The following is a 23,604-nucleotide window of genomic DNA, read 5'->3' on the forward strand; positions in this document are numbered from 1 at the left end:
TTTGAATCCATCCATAAGGTTTTTTTGGCCTCAAAGTACTCTGAACATCAAAGACCTCCTATTTTTACAAGAAATATCCAAAAAAATCTAGATATGTTCTACCAAACCCTTGTTCCCCATTTCTCCAAATAATGAACAAGCTACAACATATCTAGCTCTAATACCATGAAGGATTTGATCAATACAAATTCACAAAGGCCAAAGAATACTGCATGTATAAAACATATCATAAAGAAGAAAAAGACAAGAGAAGGCAAGGGTTTTGCTTTGAAAATATGCAAATTGTATTCTCAGAAATGAAAAAGATGCAAGATAATTACAAAAGATCAATCCTTATAGAAGGAGATCAAAACCCAAAAAGAGTGACCTAAAAGGTACAAAGGGTAACATAAAAGGTAAATTCTATTTAATAATTAGTAATTATTTATTAAATGAGAATGAAAAAGGTTCCTAAAGTGAAATATTGAGAAGGGAATAAAGTTGATTTAATAAATGAAATAAAATTAATGCTTTACTTTAACAAAAGCAACTAGAAATATATCAAAAACTTTAGCTATAAGATCAAATAACAAGATATTTAAGTTAATGAGTCATCTATAAACATCACAAATTATCTACAATGAAAATACAAAACTTGCTATACGTAACAACAAAATTATGGAATCCTTTTTAAACTTATGTAAGTGCTGGACATAGTTCAATTAAATAATTGCTCAAAATTAGAAAGATATAAGAATAATGTTATTGTTTACTCTATAAAAAGTTGAAGTGGTATTAAAAAAAACCTAAATTAACTTAACTTTTTTTTAATACCCACCTAATAAAACAAATTCATAAAATAGAAGGAAAAAATAGAAATAGTACTTATTTTTTTGGTGTATACTGAATAAAGGTGAAAGAAGTAAAAAACAATAAAATTAAGAATAACTGTTTAGCTGTCAATAAATCATGACAGTTCAAAGGACCAAAAAAAATTCACCTCTAAGAAGAGAAATATGAAACAACTTAAACATCACACACTAAGCTTAATTCCTAAACCAAAAGTGTTAAATAGTCAAAATTGAATTTTCTTCCTAAGCTCAATTGTAGCCTTAGTGTGTGATGTTTAAAAATGGCTAAGAATGACCATTAAACTCTTTAACTTCAGCTCTAGGATAAGAAAAATTTTACTATTAAATTGTTTAACTTTAGCTCTAGGATAAGCACAGTTTTACTAGGCTATACAAGGGGACCATCAGGAGCTTTAATAGTCTTACAGTAATCAAAGGTAATCAAAAGTTCTCGAGCTCAATTTTTCTTAGTTTATTGTTGAGGTTTAGGTTAAGGCTTCAATTTAGGCTTAGGAATCAGTTAAGGTTGAGCTAAAACTTGAGATTGAAGCAAAGGTTGAGGTGGAGATATAGATTGAACCACGTGCTCCACTTGATTAAAACAATGAGTAAGATCACCAATCTTTGAATCATACACAATATCCATAGAAGATGGTTGAGCAATAGTATGTGTCCTGTGGTGGGTAATTCACAAGAGGGAATATATGTATATGTATGTATGTATATATGTATATATATAGACACAGACACATATATACATATATATGTATCTATATATACATACAAACACAAACACACACACATACACATATATGTACATATATGTGTGTGTGTGTGTGTGTGTGTGTGTGTGTGTGTGTGTGCATGTATGTATGTATGTATGTATCTATATTTATATGTATAAATAGATACATATATATGTATATATGTTGTTCATGTGTATTGTTGGAATGTTTAAAATAACTAAGGGTGGGGTGAATTAGTTATCTAAGGTTCAAATGTTTAGATAAAACTTTCTAGTACTTAATAGATTCATATCCATATAATCGTATCATGCATACATCCATTAGATCATATAATACCTTAAATATTTTCATATTGTTGTCCTAGGTAAAAATAACTTTGCAGGAATGTAATCATAAAATACCACAAACTTATTCACACATTTTGACACAAGGATGTTATGTGGAAACTTAATTTGGGAAAAAAACACTAGCAACATGCTACCAAATTTCACTCTTCTAAATTGATGCACTGTAAAAGGCCAACCCTATTAAATGTTAAAATACACACTATTAAAGGTAACCTAGTTAAAGGATTTTAATCACCTTGTAAGTAGTGAACCTTATTAGAGGGCTTTCAAAAATTCTATTAGAATGTCACCCAATTAAAGGATTTACAAATGACTATTAGGTCAACCTTAATCCAAAGGATTTATCTAGATTGATACAGTGATTAGAAAGTAATAGGAAGACTTCATCTGATAACAAAATACAACTCACTTGCAAATTATAGATATTTGGTTTGGTACCCCATTCTACTTAGCATTCATCCTATTCATTTCTAACAACTTGTTCATTCTCCATGCATTCAACTCCTTAAGCCTTCTTGCTTAGCATGCCAGCTGCAGATTCATCCCTTGGAACACCTTAGAATTCATGTATTCCTTAGGTTATCACACTTGACACACTTTTCTTTTGGCCTAGTATCTCTATGAATAGAGAATTTAGGTATTTTTTTCTCTTAACCATAATCATCCATTTTAGTTTTAGGTGGGATTCAATGAATCTACCCACTTTTCAATTTTAGTCCCTTGTAGAAACTTCCTCTCCATTTCTCTTTGAATTCACCTCAAAACAATTTACCTTGAATTTTTTTCCTCCAGCTCATCAAGCTTATCTTCCACAAGCTTCACATCATCTAGGAAATCAACTTTTTTCTCTCATATTCATCAAATATTTGATTTAACACATTTTACTATCAATTCACATGCACACTATTCACTTAGCAATAGTAGTTTTCTAATACTCAACCAACACTGGTTTCCTCAGCATCAACTACATCTTTCTTTCTTAGCTACTACTGTTATTTTCCTAATGCTCAAAATTTACTAAATTTTACTAACACTCAACACATACTAACATTTTGATGCTTTGCATATACTGAATTTTTTCAACATACACTATTTGATTGGCAAGGCTTACTAGACAATTTCTTTTGAAAATATTTCTTCTAGGATTAGCTTAAGTAACTATTCACTTTAACCTTAAGTAGATCAACAATACATCATATCATCAATGTCTTACTTGGTTTTAGTGCTCCTTTTAGATACCATATAACTCAACCTTTCTCTAAATGCTCTTTTTATCTTATCTTTTCAAATCCTCTTCATCAATCAAAAAAATGATAGCATTCAAACCAAAAAGCATAAATCTTAGCAACAAGTAGAAAGTTTGGCATCATTGATAAAATAATGATTTTAACATGATAAGTTTCATACTTTAAAAAAAAAATATTTTCAACACACACACACACACACATGCATGTACGCACAAAATTTCAATGTGATACCTATGTGAAAATCAAGAATTTTAAAGAATTGATAATTTTTCAAATTTGTGGCTTGGATATAGGGACCATCCCATACTTCTCATATATAATTTTATTAGGAATGAAGGCCATAGGTTAGAGAATAATAAACACGGATATCAGATTCAATAAATTAGAAAGGTTATTGATTATTCCAATGCATGATACTTGAACAGTACCTCACCTATTGCTTTATAATTTTGAGAGGTGATAAAACTAAAATTTGTTAAGAAAATATACAAATATAGTTTCTACATAAAGTTGAAATCATTATTTAAGAAGTACACATTTGATTAGACTAATGACATTTTAGATGGTCATACTAACTCTTATTATTTTTAAGATTAAGATTGTAAGATTGTTTTAGAATGCTTCTTCCTTATAAATATGTGTGAAGGAATAAGCTATACTATATTTACCTCATACTTGAACAATCTTTTTCTCATCTTTTATTCACATGATAGGAATTATAGACATATATATATATATTATAGGTTTAGATATCTATTATATCTCACTTGGGGTTCCTAATGAGATTGAGATGTTAGTTGAGTTTAGAATGAATATTTGCACGAAGAGGCATCACATTCACACAAATCACAAAATGCTCTATAAGGGGATGAAAGTAGTAATAAAGAGTTATATATATATATATATGTGTGTGTGTGTGTATGTATGTATGTATGTATGTATGTATGTATGTAAACACACACACACACATATATATATGTACATGTACAGATATATATATATATAAATATATATATATATATATATGTATGTGTATATATGTATATATATGTATGTATATATTTGCAGATATATATATGTATATATACATAGATATATATATGTATATATGTATATATACATATATATATCTGCAAATATATACATACATATATATACATATATACACATACATATAGATATATATATATATATATATATATATATGTATGTATGTATGTATGTATGTATGTATGTATGTATGTATGTATGTGTAGATATATATATATATACATATACATATACATATATATATGTGTGTGTATATATATATATATATATATATGTATACATATATATGTATATATATGTATACATATATATGTATATATATGTATACATATATATGTATATATATGTATACATATATATGTATATATATGTATACATATATATGTATATATATGTATACATATATATGTATATATATGTATACATATATATGTATATATGTATACATATATATGTATATATGTATATGTATATATGTATATATGTATATGTATATATATATATATATATATATATATATATATATATATCTATATGTATACATATATATATATATATATAGTTATTACAGCTTATATTATTTGATAATATTTTATCATTTTTCATTTTATTTCATAATATTTGGATGCCAATTGTGTAATCATAGCTTTAGACTAATAATAAATAATCATAGCTTTTACTTTAAAACTAAAATTAAGGACTTGTAAATTTTTTTTTTAAAATTGATTCTCTCTTATAACTTTTTGTTGTATGTTTGCTTCAAAGTCTGCATGCCCATAGAAGGAAGAAGTCTCTTCCTATATTGCATGAAGGATTGATTCTCCTCATTGAGGGTTATTGTAAAAACAAGTCCATTGTCTCTGCTCCTTTGTACAAATAGAAGGGTCCTACCACTAGTTCCTACTCCAAAAATTGTAAGAAGGATGAGAATGTCAAAGATAAATAGAGGAGGCTAAGAGACAAAACTTTGCATCCTCAAAAACAAATGGTGGAATTTGACTTTGAGTTTGAGAATACTGACAGTAAAGAGAATGAAACCCCTAAGGAAGATGAAGGTATAGATGTTGGGGATTTTAGTTCCAATTTGGATGGTTATCTAGAGAGTAAAGAAAAAAGTGGGAAAGAGGACTTGGAAGAAAATAGTGAAGATAATTCCAATCAGGGTAAATCCAGTCATGAGGGTAATAAGATTGAATCTAGTGTTGACAAAGAAGAGATGGAAAAGGCTATTGAAGACATTATTGTAGAGGAACAGATGGTCAAGACTCCTTCACTTGCTAGAGAGATTGGGGAACAAGATAAGAATGAAAACCCTTCCACTACAACTTGGGTTGAGGAATAGATAAAAAGGGCGGTGTTACCTCCTTGTGAGGTTGCAAAACATGATATTAGTGATTCTCCATAAAGAAAAACTAAGATTTCCTTTTTGCATTCAGCTAAGCTCAAATCTGACTCCATGCTTCAAGTTGATTCATGGATATACAATGAAATTTATGGGTCTAAAAAAGAAAATGGATATTAGGGTAAGTGCACAAAGTTGTGGTGCCAAAAGGGGGGTATAAGTGGACACCTTTTTCCTGAAATATGCAAATTTTGAACTTCACAAAGAATTTGAAGATAGTTACGCTCAAAATTTTCAAATATGACAAAAAAAAAAGTCGTAGTCCTTTAAATCTAGTTTCTAAACTACTAATTTTTTTTCAAAATGGTTTAGTTTTAGGTCCTCAAAAAAGGGGGCCACAAAAAGTGGTACTGTTTATTCCAAAAAAACATAGCACAGTACAAAGTGTGCCCCCCCTAAAATTTTAACTTTTTTAAAAAAAAAATTTAATTTCTCTGGTCAAAAGTTACTTAACACTATGTAGTTTATCCCAGATTTTTTGAGTAATTTTATAATGTCTATTTTTTTTTTAACAAATTTTTTAACTAGACACATCCCAAAAACATAAAATATCTGTGTGCTCCCCCTAGAAATAATTCAAAACTAATCTAAAATCAAAACTTTTTTTCTCAAAGTGTGTAGAATGGAGTCTAGTTTCTAAAAAACTAAGTTGTTACAAAATTCAATGAACGAGCTAAAATCTATAGCCCAATTAGTATGTGGAGGTTTTTGACAAAAAATGAACATACATTCAAAAGAAATTATAGATAAAAGGCTTGAAATAGTTCAAATTAAAAATAAATTATATGGTTAGATAGCTAACACAGAGACCTATAATGCTATGTAACTTGATCTTATCGATACCCAACCATGAGAAATTTTGAAGGGCAGCACAGAAGAAAAAATAATCATTTTTTGTATGTTTGCTGGAAAACACGCCTCGGGCCTGTTCGTCAAATCCAAACCTTTGGGTTGGATCTCCAAGGCAAAACCAAGCCTTAGGATTAGGTTTGATTAAGGTTTAAATAGTGTGTGCGCCCTATAGCATGTATGCGCTATAGCGTACATGCGCTATTTAAACCTCAGATCTAAATAGCGCGTGCGCGCTATAGGGCGCAAGCACTATAGTGCACACGCACTATTAAGATGTAAGTTGCAAAAGAGAACTAGGTGGGGGGGGGGGAATAGGGGAATGGATATGTGTGTGCATGAAAGAGATAGAGAGAAATTAGGGGATAGGAGAGGGGAGAGGGTACAGGATGGGAGAGAGAAAGTGAGAAAGAGTAGGGGTGGCAAAGAGAGGAAGTGTGAGAGAGAGTACGGGTGGAAAAGAGAGAGTGAGGGATAGGGGAAAGAGATTTAAAGTAGGGGATGAGAGAGAGAGGAAGTGTTAGAGAGAGTACAGGTTGGGAGAGAGAGATTAGGAGTAGGGGATGGAGGAGAGAGAGAGTAGGTGATGGGAGACAGAGTGGGAGAGGAAGAACTTGAGAGAGAGGAGGATGGGAGTGCATGTGTGTGAAAGAGAGAGAGTATGGAATGGGAGAGGGGGAAGACAAAGTAGCTCAAGAGAGAATAGGGGATGGAAGAGAGAGTAGGCGATGGGAGAGGGAGTGGGAGAGGGGGAGACAGGGGGGAATAGAAATGTGTGTGTGTGTGTGTGTGTGTGTGTGTGTGAGAGAGAGAGAGAGAGAGAGAGAGAGAGAGAGAGAGAGAGAGAGAGAGAACTTGAGAGAGATAGACAATAGGTAGTAGGAGAGGGAGTGGGAGAGGGAGAGGGAGAGGGAGAGAAATAGGGGGGATGGGAGTGTGTGTGACAGATGTAGAGAGTAGGGTATGGGAGAGAAGAAGAAGAGTGGGGGGATAAGAGTGTGTGTATCTATGAAAGTGAGAGACTAGGGGATGGGAGAGAGTGTGAAAGTGTGAAAGTAGGGGGTGGCAGAGAGAGAGTACAATGATGGGGGAGAGAAAGCAGGTGATGGGAGAGGAAAAGAGAGAGGGGGATGGGAGTGTGTGTGTGTGTAAGAGAGATAGAGCAGGGGATGGGAGAGAGTGTGAGAATGTAAGAGTAGGGGGTGGATGAGAGAGAGAGTACAATGATGGGGGAGAGAAAGTAGGCAGTGGGAGAAGGAAAGAGAGAGGGGGTATGAGGGTGTATGTGTAGGAGAGATAGAGTAGGGGATGGGAGAGAGTGAGAGTGTGAGAGAGTAAGGGATGGGAGACGAAAGAGAGAGAGAGAGAGAGAGAGAGAGAGCAAGGGATGGGGGAGAGAAAGTAGGCGATGGGAGAGGCAGAGAGAGCTTGTACAAGATGGGAGAGAGAGAGAGTAGAGAGGGAGAGATAGTAGGTAGTAGTAGTGTGAGTGTGAGAGAGAGTAGGGGTTGGTAGAGAGAGTACGAAGATGGGGGAGAGAAAGTAGGTAGTGGGAGAGGGAGAGAGAGGGGGAATGGGAATGTGTGTAAGAGTGAAAAATTAGGGGATGGAAGAGAAGAGAGAGTAGGGGATGGGGGAGAGAAATTAGGTGGTAGGAGAGGGAGAGAGATAGGGGGGATAAGAGTGTGTGTGAGAGATTTAAAGAGCTAGGGATGGGAGAGGAGAGGGGGTGAGAGAGGTAGAGAGAGTAGGTGATGGGAGAGGGAGAGTGAGAGAGAGTAAAGGATGGGAGAGAGTAGGAAGAGAGAGGGAGTGGATGGGAGAGAGAGTAGGGAGGATAGAGAGTAGGGAGGATGGGGAGTGATGTGTTTTGTGAAAGTAGGGGGTGGCAGAGAGAGAGTATGATGACAAGGGAGAGAAAGTAGGTGGTGGGAGAGGAAAAAGGAGAGGGGGGATGGGAGTGTGTGTGTAAGAGAGACAGAGCAGGGGATGGGACAGAGTGTGAGAGTGTGAGAGTAGGGAGTAGCAGAGAGAGAGAGTATGATGATGGGGGAGAGAAAGTAGGCGATGGGAGAGGGAAAGAGAGAGGGGGGGATGGGGGTGTATGTGTAAGAGAGATAGAGTAGGGGATGGGAGAGAGTGAGAGTGTGAGAGAGTAGGGGATGCGAGAGAGTGGAGTGTGAGAGAGTAGGGGATGGGAGAGAAGAGAGAGAGTAGGGGATGGGGGAGAGTGTGAGAGTGTGAGAGAGTAGGGGATGGGAGACGAGAGAGAGAGCAGGGTATGGGGGAGAGAAAGTAGGCGATGGGAGAGAGAGTGGGAGAGGCAGAGAGAGCTTGTACAAGATGGGAGAGAGAGACTAGAGAGGGAGAGAGAGAACTTGAAAGAGAGAGATAGTAGGTAGTAGTAGTGTGAGGGTGAGAGAGAGTAGGGGGTGGTAGAGAGAGTACGACGATGGGGGAGAGAAAGTAGGTAGTAGGAGAGGGAGAGAGAGGGGGAATGGGAACGTGTGCAAGAGAGAAAAAGTAGGGGATGGGAGAGAAGAGAGAGAGTAGGGGATGGGGGAGAGAAATTAGGTGGTAGGAGAGGTAGAGGGAGAGAGATGGGGGGATAAGAGTGTGTGTGAGAGATCTAAAGAGTCGGGGATAGGAGAGGAGAGGGGGTGAGAGAGGTAGAGAGAGTAGGTGGTGGGAGAGGGAGGGTGAGAGAGAGTAAAGGATGGGAGAGAGTAGGAAGAGAGAGAGGGAGAGGGAGAGGATGGGAGAGAGAGTAGGGAGGATGGGGAGTGATGTGTTTTGAGATAGTGCATACGCACTTTGTAGTGCATACGTGCTATAGTGCGTATGCACTATCTCAAATCACCAAAAAAGAGTCAAAAACCAACCTTGGGGCCCATTTCATCCATTTTTAACTTTTGGTCTATTATGCTCTCTATTATTCCGACAGAAAACACGGGTTTCAACATCTAGCAAACACCAAATTCAATCATTGGATACGTGATTTGAAGAATTTTTGAATATTCTTTTAATAGAAAAGGTTAGTGCAATCCATTTTAAATATTTTTTGTCAATATATAGATACAAATTTGATTATAATTTGATATGTTATGTAATATATAGTGAATTCATTAAAAATTGTATATTTGAATGAAATGTTATTTCGAAATGGTTAGAAATTTGACAAGTCGTTTGATATATATTGTGTATTCATTCAAATAATTATAATTTTTATATGTAATTGAATAATTTGTAATTTACACATTTTAAGTAATTCGGATGTTTGAATAATTTGACATGTAGAAATCATCATCATGCCAAGGAAGAAACCAAATATTCAAACAAATACAGATAGGGAGAGAGATTTGACAATTAAAAGAGATAAAATGAAATTACTACGTGAACAAAGAAAATTGCAAAGCAATGATGAAGAATTAACTTTCGAAGAGGATCAAGAACCACCAGTACAAAGAAACAAGGAGGAAGAATTAGAAAGACAAAGAGAATGAATGAGATTGTTATGCTCAAGAAGACAATTGAATTGTGAAGCTACACCATCCTCCAATATTGGAGTCATATTGTCTGGTACACCATCTTCAAATGTTGGAGTCATATCATCCACTACACCATCTTTCAATGTTGAAGTCATATCATCCTCTCATGTTGAAGAGACACTGATTTATAGATCCGATGATATACACACTCCATCATGTCATGTTGAAAGCACAACATCAACACATCAAGTAGGTGATATTCCATCTTTTACATCTTATTGCCAAGGCACATCATCTTTAGTTCAAGGTACACAATACACTCAACCTTATATTGATGTTCAAAATGTTGAGAGAATTGAAGAGATTAGAACACCTTCTAGAATTCGTTTTAGAAAACCAAAATGTTTGATTAATATTGATACTAACATTTTGAAATCAATGCCTGACAAGATTAGCAAGCGTACTTGTCAAAGAAAAATTAATTATATGTGGAGATTATTTTTTGAAGAATTAAATATTACAGGTCAATGCCAATTATTTGTTGAAATGATGAGGAATTTGAAATTTAGGCCTATCATGAAGATTCTTGGGCTAAGAATGATGGATGATTCAAATGAGAGAAATATTGTAAAGAATATAAATAAGTGGGTTCTAAATCATGCACCAAAGATAGTAATATCACAAGACGAGTACTCACATTGACAATAGTAAGTAGCCAAATAAAGAAAGTTTGACTCATGAGAAAGACAAGAAAAACATTAAAAATTGGTAGAGGTACCTTAAGGAGAGCCATGCTAAGGCATGAGAGATTAGAATATCCAACAAAAAATGAGTTATGGACATTTAGCGGTAGACTACCACGAAAGAATAAAGAAATTAGTGAAGCCTTGAAATCATTGATCGAAGATTCTTGGAAAAATAACACATGTGTTCCTCCTAATCAAAGAGATGTTGTAAGAAGGAGGATTGGTAGCCGAAATCACAAGCCACATGCGAAACATTTTTTGGACTCAACTCAGACACATTTTTTTGCAAAATTTATTGGTATGTATCCTGAAATTCGAATAAGTCAAAGATTTTTTGAGATGGGTAAACCTTTTTATGTGAAAATAAATCACACATGCACAACTTCTTGTTGTAGGATACATATTGAATTTTCTAACCATTTTGATGTTTTTAGGCACATATGCGTAGTTTTGCATTCTCAGTTTGTTTTGCAAGATTGTGACATAAAAGAGCCACCAAGATCTTCAAGGAAATTCATATCCAACATTTTATGTGAAATAGGGGACAACCAACAATTTTACAAGACATCATGCTTGGATGGTACGTGCTTATTTTGTGGTTCTTTGCAACTTTTATCAACTTGTCAACATATGGATAGTACACATGCAATTGGAAATGAAATACTAGATTACAGAAAATTCAAGACAGTGACATATGCTCTAAAATATGGGAAACATGGTAAAAGATGTGATCTAGTTATTGAAAGATTCAAGTGTATGAGTTCATGAAGATTTTTCATGAAAATATTATGTACGAGTATGCAAGGCATACCCATAGAGCTCAATGGTTGGATTTGCAATTCAAGTTGTGCAAGGATACATTTCCATTGGATACCATTGTTTTGGTTGTAGATTTTGCAGAGAACTACCCACTACAAGCACAAAATGAGGTGCAAGAAAAGTATTATACATCTCAACAGGTTTCTATATTTGTTCACATAACATTCATGCATTCACCTACAAGTATAGAGGATGATAGGAAGATTTTGAGGGAGTACCATTTTTACATCAGCGATGATCGATCACATTCTACAGAGTTTGTACATGGTCATTTTCAACTATTTTGTGGAGATTTGGCTAACAGGGGCATATCATATCGTCAACACATTATTTGGTTAGACAATTGTGCATCTCAATTCAAGAATGCATGGATGTTCTATTAGTTGAGCAAGATGCACAAGTTGTTGAGAATTCAATATATGTGGAATTTCATAGAGGCTTGTCATGGTAAGGGAGAGCATGATGGTGCAGGCGCATACATTAAAAGAGCCTTGGCTCGTGAAGAAATAAAGTACAAAGATGGAGCAATATTCATAGATGCAAAATCCATCATCCAATGGTGTAATGCTACAATGGGTCCAGGTAAGGAAGTTGAGTCTACAGTTCATAGATATTTTTGGTTGATAGATAATACTAACATTGCACCATATCAAGATTGTTGCACACTAATAGGATCTAGTGAGTTACACTCTTTTAGAAGCTCTAATGCAGGTTCATGGAGTATCCACACATAAAAAATGGCATGATATTGTCCATCATGTGCAGAGGAAAATTGGGATGACTGTGAGTCAACTGAATGGGTGGACAAATGGGATATACGGGTTTTGGACCCAATTGACACCTATCATCCCCCACAAGCACTGGAAATGGTAGAGATGGATTCATCTATTGACTTTGACCACTTGTCAGATTTAGTGCAACCTGGTAATATATATATATATATATATATATATATATATATATATATATATCTTTGTAATTTCAATATGTAACTTTATAACTTTTACCCAAGTATTTTCTGAATTAATGACCACATTTTGTACATTTGTCACTGCAGGCCATGTTTTTGCTGTTATTGTACTTGAAGAAAATGAAGAAGGGACAGATTATTATTTGTGTCATTGTGTTGAAGCCAAACAAAAATTAGATCACTCAGTTATAGATGGTGAAGGTTTAGAGTACCATGTCGGTGCGGTGGTTGTAACAGGCACATGGCTTAGACGATATCCTATGAAGAATCCTAACTTGTGGTTATTTGAGGATTGGCAAACAGAGAGGAAGATTCTTCATTATTCAAACCTTGTTGTCGCATCAAATGTCCACCTGATAAAATATGGTGTAAAACCACATAATAAGATTCTTTGGAAAGTTCGCGAGTCAGACCATGAGGCGGTACTTGAGACATTAAAATGTTGAGCAGATCCAATTGGCTCATTAGATTGAATTGGGAGAGAGAGAAAAAGTGATCAATTAGATCCAAATACAATGTTACGACCTCTTCCCCAAGACTATCTCATGACTAAGGTGGATCATATTGTTATGATGTGTAAGTGATGAGATTTAGTTTTGATTTGTTTAGAATATAGATACATTATTTGAATTTATATTAGATTCTTTAATAGGACCCATTTTTTTAATCTTATCTTAGATTTGTTATTGTGCTAATTTTTCATTTGTAGGTCACCAAAGAAGAGGGCTAATAAAGTTGACACACAAGTGATAAAGGGCGAGATGCCAAAATCATCTACGAAATGGTATTATCAATTCACATCCTTAATATTTATTAGTGTTCTTTGTTCAAGTACCATTGTATGATAATCATCTTATGCCTATAATTGCAGAGGTTAAATTATGTCAATACTAAGGTTTGTAGCATCAATACTAAGGTTTTTAGCATCAATTGGTCATGCTAAGTATAGTAGTTGTATCATGAATCCTTCTAAACCAATATGACTAAGATTCTCGAAAGAAGACTAAACCATATCATATGTCTACTCCCTCTTTATATAAGATTTTTTCAAACAATGAGAATGAAAAATTTATTATTACTCCCCCCTCAATGTAAAATTCTCATTGATTGCATTTTGTAAAGTTTTAAGTCACTATCAACCTCTATTTCATTGTATTCTTCTTATCATCAAATTACACAACAATGAGAATATGAACGATGACTTCTTCACATGAACCTGACAATTATAAATGCTACACCTTAATAAATGTTTGGGCTTGGTCTTTACCATTCAAGCTTATAATACAATACATTGGCTTCATTTTTATTTGGAAGTATTTATTATGTTTGTTCCAAAAGTCATTCTTCATTTGCCAATATGAAAATGCGACTATCATGAAAGGCATAGTCTTATAATTCGTAATTTGTATAATGGTATAAAAGCTTGGTTGTGGGTTTGAATCCATTGCCCCCATGACCTTCTTTCTCATGCATTTATTCTATTTATTCTTCTACCTCCTCCTCCGCTTGGCCATTTTGCAACACCATCTGGATGGAACTCTAGCCTTCCTCAAAACCATTATACATGACCTCTCCTTCTTCAAGATATTCTATAAAAAGTTCCTCAACCCTTGAACCTTTCAAAACCCCAATCTCAATGGAAGGCTTCTAGACCAAAGGAACTAGTAGATCCGGTTCTTTAAGAGAAAGAGACAACAAATCCAATTTTCTAGTGACTAGATGAAAAATTGGGGAAATCATTTCAATTAGTTGTAAATCGAAACGGATTATAAGTAAACTATATGAATATAACAAGTAACTTAGTAATTATATCAATATAATTTAATTACTAAGGAAATGAATTTATTACTCTAAAATATAGTACATTATTTTGCAGACAAAGGTGTTGAATTTGATGCTTAACAGATTTACATACATGTGTAATAAATAATAAGTGTTGTAGCTTTGGGATCAACACTATAAAATGAAGGATATCATACTACATTCGCAGAGGTACCAAAATATTTTATTTGATATGGAGACAAAAGAAAATGTGTATTCTTCATAACTACATTTGAGTCTCATGTATTATCATTTTTCAGCTATTGACATCAGAGATACCTTTACATCTTCATCATTGTATTGATCAACGAGTCCTTATTGCACTCACTAGTTCTAAGCCAATGACTAAGGTATGAAAGAGTTTACATTAAAATTTCATTCGTACTAAAATTCAATATAAAATTCATAGGCACAATCGAGTGGTAACTTTGATAGTTTTTGTAGGGTCTTATTATTCCTAACCATCAGTGTATCCTTAAGGTGTATATACAGAGGAATTATCAGCTAGCTGGAAGAAAATATTAAGTTTTATGTGTAAATATATATATATATATTTTATATAAAATAGTTATTTATTCATATATAATTTTGATTGTAACATGTCGAGTTATAGAAGATTCTAGACTAATGGACTAGTGAGCATGTTAGGAAGACTTCGTTATATACACTGGTCATCTCCCACTTGTTGGAAATTAAAGACAATTAGGGATTTATTTTGTTCCCCTAGTTGGAAAGAGTATATATCTAATGATGTACATTTTACACCTATATGGCATTATTGGGCATATGTTTTGTATAATTTTTTCTATGTATGTCATTTTTTACATATATTTCATGTATGACATTATTAGACATATGCTTATGATGTTTCAAATTATTGATAAATGAATTATATGATATTGTTAGACCTTATGGAATCAACTTTGATTTTTTGTTATCACATTGGTTTGATGCTTGTATTCAATCAATCAAAATATTTTCCTTTTAATTCTTCCACATTTGGCATATCCATCTAACAATGAACTTATGATACTCCCATCAAGAAATGCATGATTGCATGGTTTTATGGTGGATGTCCCTCTCTTTTTTAAATTCCAACTTTATTCATCTACATGAGTAAGGGAGATCAATTCCATTTCTTTCAATTGTATTTAAAGGTCATTAAAGTTTTTTCAAACAATGTGATTAAATAAATATTATTCAGCATTTACCTCTATCATCAAGGTTGATTCATTCCTCCTCTTATTTTACCAAATAATTTGGATGAATCACCCATGGCTCCTTACATTTCTTGAAGAAAAATTTCAAAGACTTTGCAACATGTCTTCTCGTCTTCCATATAGTTCATGTTCATTGAAGACATTTCGTCAAACAATATATATGCTTTGTATATTCTCACAACACCAATAGTCATGGTACAATGCTTACAAGATCCATAGTTGAAGAGAAGCTATGTGAAGCTTCTAAAACCATGGACCTATACTTAATTTAGTATTATTTCATCCATGTTATTTATGAAAGTGGAAATTTCACATAGATAAGTAGGGAAACCAAAATTGAAAGCCAAACTTAACATAGAAAAGTAAAGCAAGCCTCAACTATATTCTCATTAAACACTGTGAATTCAAATATCTTTGGCGGAGCATATCTTGGAGCTCGTGAAAGATATGGATGAGGTTCTAGTTCCTACAAGACTGTTTTGTAGAGACCTACAATAACCTCTCTTTCTTTTTGGAGATCGCATTGTGTTTTCATTCTACAATGCCATCTCGGGTGATGTTGAAACTTGCAGTGTTGGCCAGTACAAAGTTGCCAACCGCCAAATCTCTCTCATGTTTCATCATGGGATCAAAATGTCTACTCCATTAGCTTCGCGTGGCCAGCTAAACCCTATCCCCAACCTCATCTTGTCCCCTTCATTCCTTGAACGTTCTCAGGCACGCTGAACCAGAATGTCCCTAAGGGTCACTAAATGCCACAGGGCTGCAATCTTTGGCGGGACATATCTCGGAGCTCATGCAAGATATGGATGAGATTCCAATTCCTACAAGATTGTGTTGTAGAGACCTACAATAACCTCTCTCTCTTTTTGGAGATCACATTACATTTTCATTCTACAACGCCATCTCGGGTGATGTTGAAACTTGCAGTGTTGGCCAGTACAAAGTTGCCAACTGCCAAATCTCTCTCATCTTTCATCGTGGGATCAAACTGTCTGCTCCATTAGCTTTGGGTGGCTGGGTAAACCCTATCCCCAACCTCTTCTTTTCCTCTTCACTGCTCGAACATTCTCAAGCATGCTGAACTGGAATGTCCCTAAGGGTCACTAAATGCCACAGGACTACAATCTTTGGTGGGGCATATCTCAGAGCTCGTGCGAGATATGGATGAGATTCTAGTTCCTACAAGATCGTGTTGCAGAGATCTACAATAACCTCTCTCACTTTTTGGAGATCACATTTTGTTTTCATTCTACAATGCCATCTCGGGTGATGTTGAAACTTGCAGTGTTGGCCAGTACAAAGTTGCCAACTGCCAAATCTCTCTCATCTTTTGTCGTGGGATCAAACTGTCTTCTCCATTAGCTTCGGGTGGCCAGGTAAAACCTATCCCCAACCACATCTTGTCCCATTCAGTTCTCGAACATTCTCAGGCACGCTGAATCGAAATGTCCCTAAGGGTCACTAAATGCCACAAGGCTGCAATCTTTGACAGGGCATATCTCAGAGCTCGTGCCAGATATGGATGAGATTCTAGTTCCTACAAGACCATGTTGTAAAGACCTACAATAACCTCTCTCACTTTTTGGAGATCGCATTCCATTTTCATTCTACAATGCCATCTCAAGTGATGTTGAAACTTGCAATGTTGGCCAGTACAAAGTTGCCAACTGCCAAATCTCTCTCATCTTTCATCGTGGGATCAAACTGTCTGCTCCATTAGCTCCGAGTGGCCAGGTACACCGTATCCCAAACCTTTTCTTGTCCCCTTCAGTGCTCAAACATTCTCAGGCACACTGAACCGGAATGTCCCTAAGGGTCACTAAATCCCACAGGGCTGCAATCTTTGACGGGGCATATCTCGGAGCTCATGCGAGATATGGATGAGATTCCAGTTCCTATAGGACCATTTTGCAGAGACCAGAGATCAGCCAAGGATAAGGATAGCATAGTAAGAAAATGATTATTTATCTGGTGGATATAAGTCTTTTATCTAACAAACCATTTATATGCATAGTAAAAGAACTGAATATAGATTTGAGACATATTGATCACCTACAATCTGATCATCTTCACAAGTATGCAACTTTTGTTTCACTATTTCATGCAGGTTTATTGAACTTTCTTTATGAGGTCATTTATAGATGGGATTTTCAAAGGATGAGTTCCTATGGGCCATCAATACTTTGACTATACTTTAAGTCAACGATTATCAATATGGGAAAAAATGGAACTCGTTATATTTTGAAGTACTAAGAAGATGGCCTTGCCCTTCCCCAGGAGTTTCAGAAATGGGAGACATTAGGTAAGAGAGTGAAAATGTTACTATCTCTTCAATGCACATGACACAATTGGAAATGCAAATTTTTATGGTAATCATTTTGTGATAAGGGAGAGACTAGGGATGATCGTTGTTACTATCTCTTTAGTAGTGGATTTTTTTTTTCTCTTGAATTTGGTGGTGGGGGATCAGTGGTAATTCTCCTTGGATATTCCTTCTTATGATGTTAGTGACAAGTGTTGCTCTTTGAAAACACTTGTACAACCTTTTTTAAATTATTAGATAAAAACAAAGAATTGTAACTATTAAACATGATTAGCCTTTAGTTCCTAGAAGATTTTTATTTCCCCATCAATGCATTTAGAAAGTTAAGTTTTAAGAAGATCATAAATAGAAAAAATTAGAGAAGCAATTTAAACATTTATATTGATTGGAAACATGTGAGTCTTGAGTTTCCTCTACCTTTTAAAGAACATTCCTTAACTAGCATACCTAATTCCACATTCCATAAGAGTGTCATTGCACTAAAGATTTAGGAAACCAGCTGCTTTAAGATAAAGCTTCTCGGTCAATAATAATCTAGCCTATTGAGGTACATAATACTTCTCCATTAAACTTGTGTTAATTCAGTATTAATTTTGTAATTAACTTCAATTTCAGTATCTGTGTACAAGGGGTGACTGAGAAAACTATTTGAGGTCCAATTTGAAAATATATTTGTAAGGATCTCGACCAAGGTTCACAACTTCGATGATGAATACATTCATTCAGGCTAGAACCTCACTACAAAAAAATAATATATAAAAAAGGTAGTGAATAATGTCATGTCTAGACCCAAATCAACCAATGAAAGTCAAATCAGCATAATGTGGAACAACAATATATGCATTGAGTGGGTTGTCATAGAAAAGCTTCAGAATAAAATTCATGTCTAGAATTAAAAGACCTTAAAGACATTTTATGCTTGTAACACAAATGGCTATTCAAAATTGAATATGATTACAATATGTGAAATAGCATTACGAGAACTTGTAATGCTCTTGTGAACATCATGTTAATTCTTGTAAGAATCCCTAAGATGCTTGTTATACTCAAAATTTTGTTGAAATTGAATTAATTTTTATCTTGTCGGTTAATTGGTTTAGGGTGATATATGCTTCTTGGATGGAATAATGAGTTCGTGATTAACTCTATATTAAGATTCATAGCATCTTCTAGTTATTTGCAAAGGAAATTTATAAATTAAGCTAATGTCATATGGCTTGCTTGAGAAAGATGTCCGTGTTCTTATTGATGGGTACTAATGACTGTCCACATTTAATTCTTTAGTATCCTATTTGACAAGCTTTCCATAGACATTTCTTTTCCATACTAAGTATTTTTGAAAACATATTCGAGTAGAAGCACTATACTAGATACTACATGATCTTTTAACAAATAAAGTAATGGGTTAAAGACTATTATTTCCAAGGTATTATGCCATAGTATTTTAATTGTAATGATCTTAGACTAATTATATTCTTGAAGGTAACTTTGAAATGTAGCAAGAAAGACAACCTACAACCAAGGCTATATTGTGCCTACAACCAAAGCCATAAATGCTCACAACCAAAGCCACTAGTGCACATAGCCAAAGCCATGGATGCTTACAGCCAAAATTAAAAGTGTTCGCAGCCAAAGCCATGAGTACATGAAGTCAATGATCACAATTGTTTACAACTATTCACCAGAAACAACTTCTTTTTTCAATTTTTGAGAAATACTAATAAAGCAAAAAATAACATCTACTAGTTCATAGACATAATGGAAACTCTCTAGCAATTGAATTTAATTTCATACATGCACATATCTAATTTAATGTCATACACAAACATATCTAATTTAACATCATACATGAACAAAAATATAATATAAAATGATAACCAATAATGTAATATACATTAACAAACACATAATATATTATGATAACCAATAATTTCGTATATGAACAAACATATCATATATTAACCAATAATGTCATACATCAAATATAGAATGTCATATGTACATCAAATGTATGTCAAATATGTCTCTCTGATGCCTATATATATACATGGGGAAGGAAACAAGTCTCTCTCTCTCTCTCTCTCTCTCTCTCTCTCTCTCTCTCTCTATATATATATATATATATATATATATATATATATATATATATATATATATATATATATATATATATATATATATATCGAATATCTCAACTACATCTTTTCCTTCCCATGAGGGGAAGGAAACAAGTCTCTCGACATCCTCTGCCATCATGTGGAGGGAGATAGTGGAGATGATGGGGCCCTCCTGACACGCTCACTTGACCTCTTATTGAGGCTCTTCTCTAGGTCCAACTGATACAAAGAAAGTAGATATGAATCAATATTTATTATACATTGAAATCAAATATATGTACACACAAAATCAATTATTTTCTTACCGCCAACAAATGGTCACTCTGTAAGTCCACCTCAAATGCTCATGGACAATCAGGCATGACAAAACCCTACAACAATTCAATAAATATAATCACTTATAAATAACATTAGAAATTTTGAGATTAACTATTATAAACAACAACTAAAATGAAGAAAATTCTTTCATACCTCCGTCACAGCTGCGACCACTCCACTATCAACAGACTGTCGCAGATGAGGAGGTGTGTCTGACATCATGAGCTGCATGTCATACAATACACATTATATCTAACATGAAACATGGAATAAATATAATCAAATGAATTAAATTAACATGAAACAACTATACCTGTTTGAAGCTCGTATGATGTCTCTTCTCTGTGTCTGTGGTAAAGGTTAGGGGTCTTGTGGATAACTGATGCACATGCATAATTTTTTTTGTGAATCCTTAATATGATTACGTAATAAATATATGTATTAATTAAAATGATTAAATTGATACATACCTCAGGACTCGTCGAAGGGACAAAAAATGGGCCTTGGAGGATCGCTGCTAGGCCCAACAACACTTTGACCCTAAATTTTGAACAATGTCAATAAATGCTAATTAATTAATCATTCACTATACATATGAAATGTGATCAAATTAGTAATTTACCTATGTGTCAATGCCAAATGTCTCGTTCAGGAACTCATCGGTGACAAGCCCATCATCCGCAGCATCTCCGGCATGAGTGCCAAATGTGCATAGGGATCCACATGAAGTGCACATGTGACCACGATGCATAGAAGGCCCCCCCTCAACTAATGGGCTCATGGAATGGATGAGGGTCTACGTCAAAGCATTAATGGTCCCTAGAGTGCTGGCCTCTACATGTTCCTTCACAACTGAAGGAATACTCACATGCTCGTGTTGTGGATGGACCACAGGTGCCCTAACTACATTAGGGTCATGACGTGCTCCTGGCCTCTCAAATGATGAACCCCCACCTCTACCTTGGGAGTCTAACATATCAAAATAATTGGGAATCTCCCCAAGAACAAACTCACAATATAATTTTTTCAAAAAATACATGGGGACCTCGTGATTTTTGTAAGGAGGGGCATCAAAAACCATCCACCATCTATCCCAAAAATTATTTCTAATAGCATCATGTATACACCAATGGATGGGGAACCATTTAGTACCCTCTCTAACAGTATTTGGCTCACCAGGTTTTCTAAATAATACACATATACTACCTTTTGATATTTCTTTTTTTTTAACATCTTCATATGAAAATTTATTTTCATAATATCTTTTTTGTTCATCCCTCTTAGCCCACGAAATATCTAACTGACCACTAACTGAGGCTATCTGATTGTTAATGGATTCAAGAGATGATGCCAATTGAGCCCTCATTGGATTGGTTTGTCTAGATTCTTTCAACCGAGCAATGAGTCTTTCTAATTTAGTTTTGCCTCTCTGTATTTCATTTCTTATATTTTCTTGTGTGCCTGGTAGAGGTCTTGCAATTGGTTCAGGTTGTGGAATTTGTTGTTCTTCTTGAGGAGGGTTTTCATTTTGAGGTTCTTGAGGGTTTTGTGGATTTTTCGGTTGATTATGGAAATTTCCTGATAAAAAATCAATTGAAATCCAACTAAATAAACAAATCTAAATGAAATTTGTAAAAACCCTACAAAAGAATATCAAAAACCAATAAAACAATATGGAAAACATATTAAACAATGAAAAGTTAAGTTTATATCACTTACCTCGTTGTCGTCGGTGTGCTCGTTGTCTTGGATTTTGTCGGTGACGAGGCATTTTGGAAAATGGTGGTGAATTTTTTCTATCAAACCCACATACACGCTGTTGGAGAGCCAAAAAGAAAAATGAAAATGATGGGCCGCGGGTCTGCGGCCCATCATATAACTTTTTTCATATCAAAATAGCGCGTACACACTATACCATGTATGTCCTATAGCGCGTATGCGCTATAGCGCGTACACGCTATTGAAAATTAGAAAGAAAAAAAAACCTTGTCATGTTTTTGGCACCACAACTTGGTGCATACATCCATTATGCAACATAACTAGGAAACTGACCATGTCACAATTAGCCAAATGGAGGTGCAAGTGGGTGATATCCCAAACAAACTAAAAGATTCTAAACAAAACCTATGGATGCTCATTAAGGAAAGTGAGACTAAAATGGAACAGGTCACTTCAAGTATCTAGGTAGCTACTACTAGTCTTGGCAAACAAGTAAATGAGGAAATTATATCTCTGGGAGGTCCAAGCAAGCAGACCAGGAAGAGTGTGAGGAAGAAGGCTCTAGAGACTATTGTTGCTTTGGCTACTGATTCCATATAGGACACTACAAAGATTGGAAAGGAGGTCATCAATATGAATAAAGAACTGCAATAGTAGCCTTTAATATGTTTTGTTTTTTGGTTTTCTCTCAATTTAGGTCTTAGTTAATAGTTGTGGTAACTAGTTTTTGTTTTTGGTCCTATTTTCTAGTTTTTATCTAGCTGTTATACTGGATTCTAAGTCCTTGTAAAACCTAGGTATTTTTATTGGACTTATTTAGTGGTTTTAGGTCCCTGTAAAACCTGATTTTGATACTGTTTCTTTAGTAGGTTTTAGGTCCTCGTAAAACCTAGTGGACTTTATTGCTTTATCTTTTTTGATGATGTTTTACAGTTTTGGGGTTCCTTCAAAACCTATTTTTACGTAATCTAAGACTTTTCATTGTATGTTAAAAAGATTCATTTAATAACTAAAAATATATAACTAATATATCTCATTTTAAAATTAATGATATAAAGACACACACACACATGTATGTATGTATGTATGTATATATACACATAATTACATTATATATATATATATATATGTATGTATCTCTCTCTCTCTCTCTCTCTCTCTCTCTCTCTCTCTCTCTCTCTCTCTCTCTCTCTCTGTATACACACACACACACACACACACACACACACACATACATACATATGTATGTATATATGTATGTATGTATGTATGTATATAAAATTTATATATAATTTTTTTTTATTAAACTAGGAGGCTTTCTATAGTGGAAGCATTAATCAATGTTAACTTTTTTCACTTTAAAAAAAATTAAAATTTATTTGAATGTTTTATGATGATGTAAAAGATTCCTTAATTGATAAATTGAAGAATGAGATGAAAACATAGCCCATGATAACTATAGTGAAAATTATTAAATGAACAACACAATGCATGATAATGGTAGTGGAGATTAAATTGTTGTATTACATTTATCTTTAACTATTAATATTCACTTGTAGGTAAATAAAATATTATATTTCTTAAATGTT

This window comes from Cupressus sempervirens, chromosome 8, assembly GCF_028749045.1.
Source record: "Cupressus sempervirens isolate cs-2001-9-10 chromosome 8, ASM2874904v1, whole genome shotgun sequence".
In the NCBI taxonomy this organism is placed as follows: Eukaryota; Viridiplantae; Streptophyta; class Pinopsida; order Cupressales; family Cupressaceae; genus Cupressus; species Cupressus sempervirens.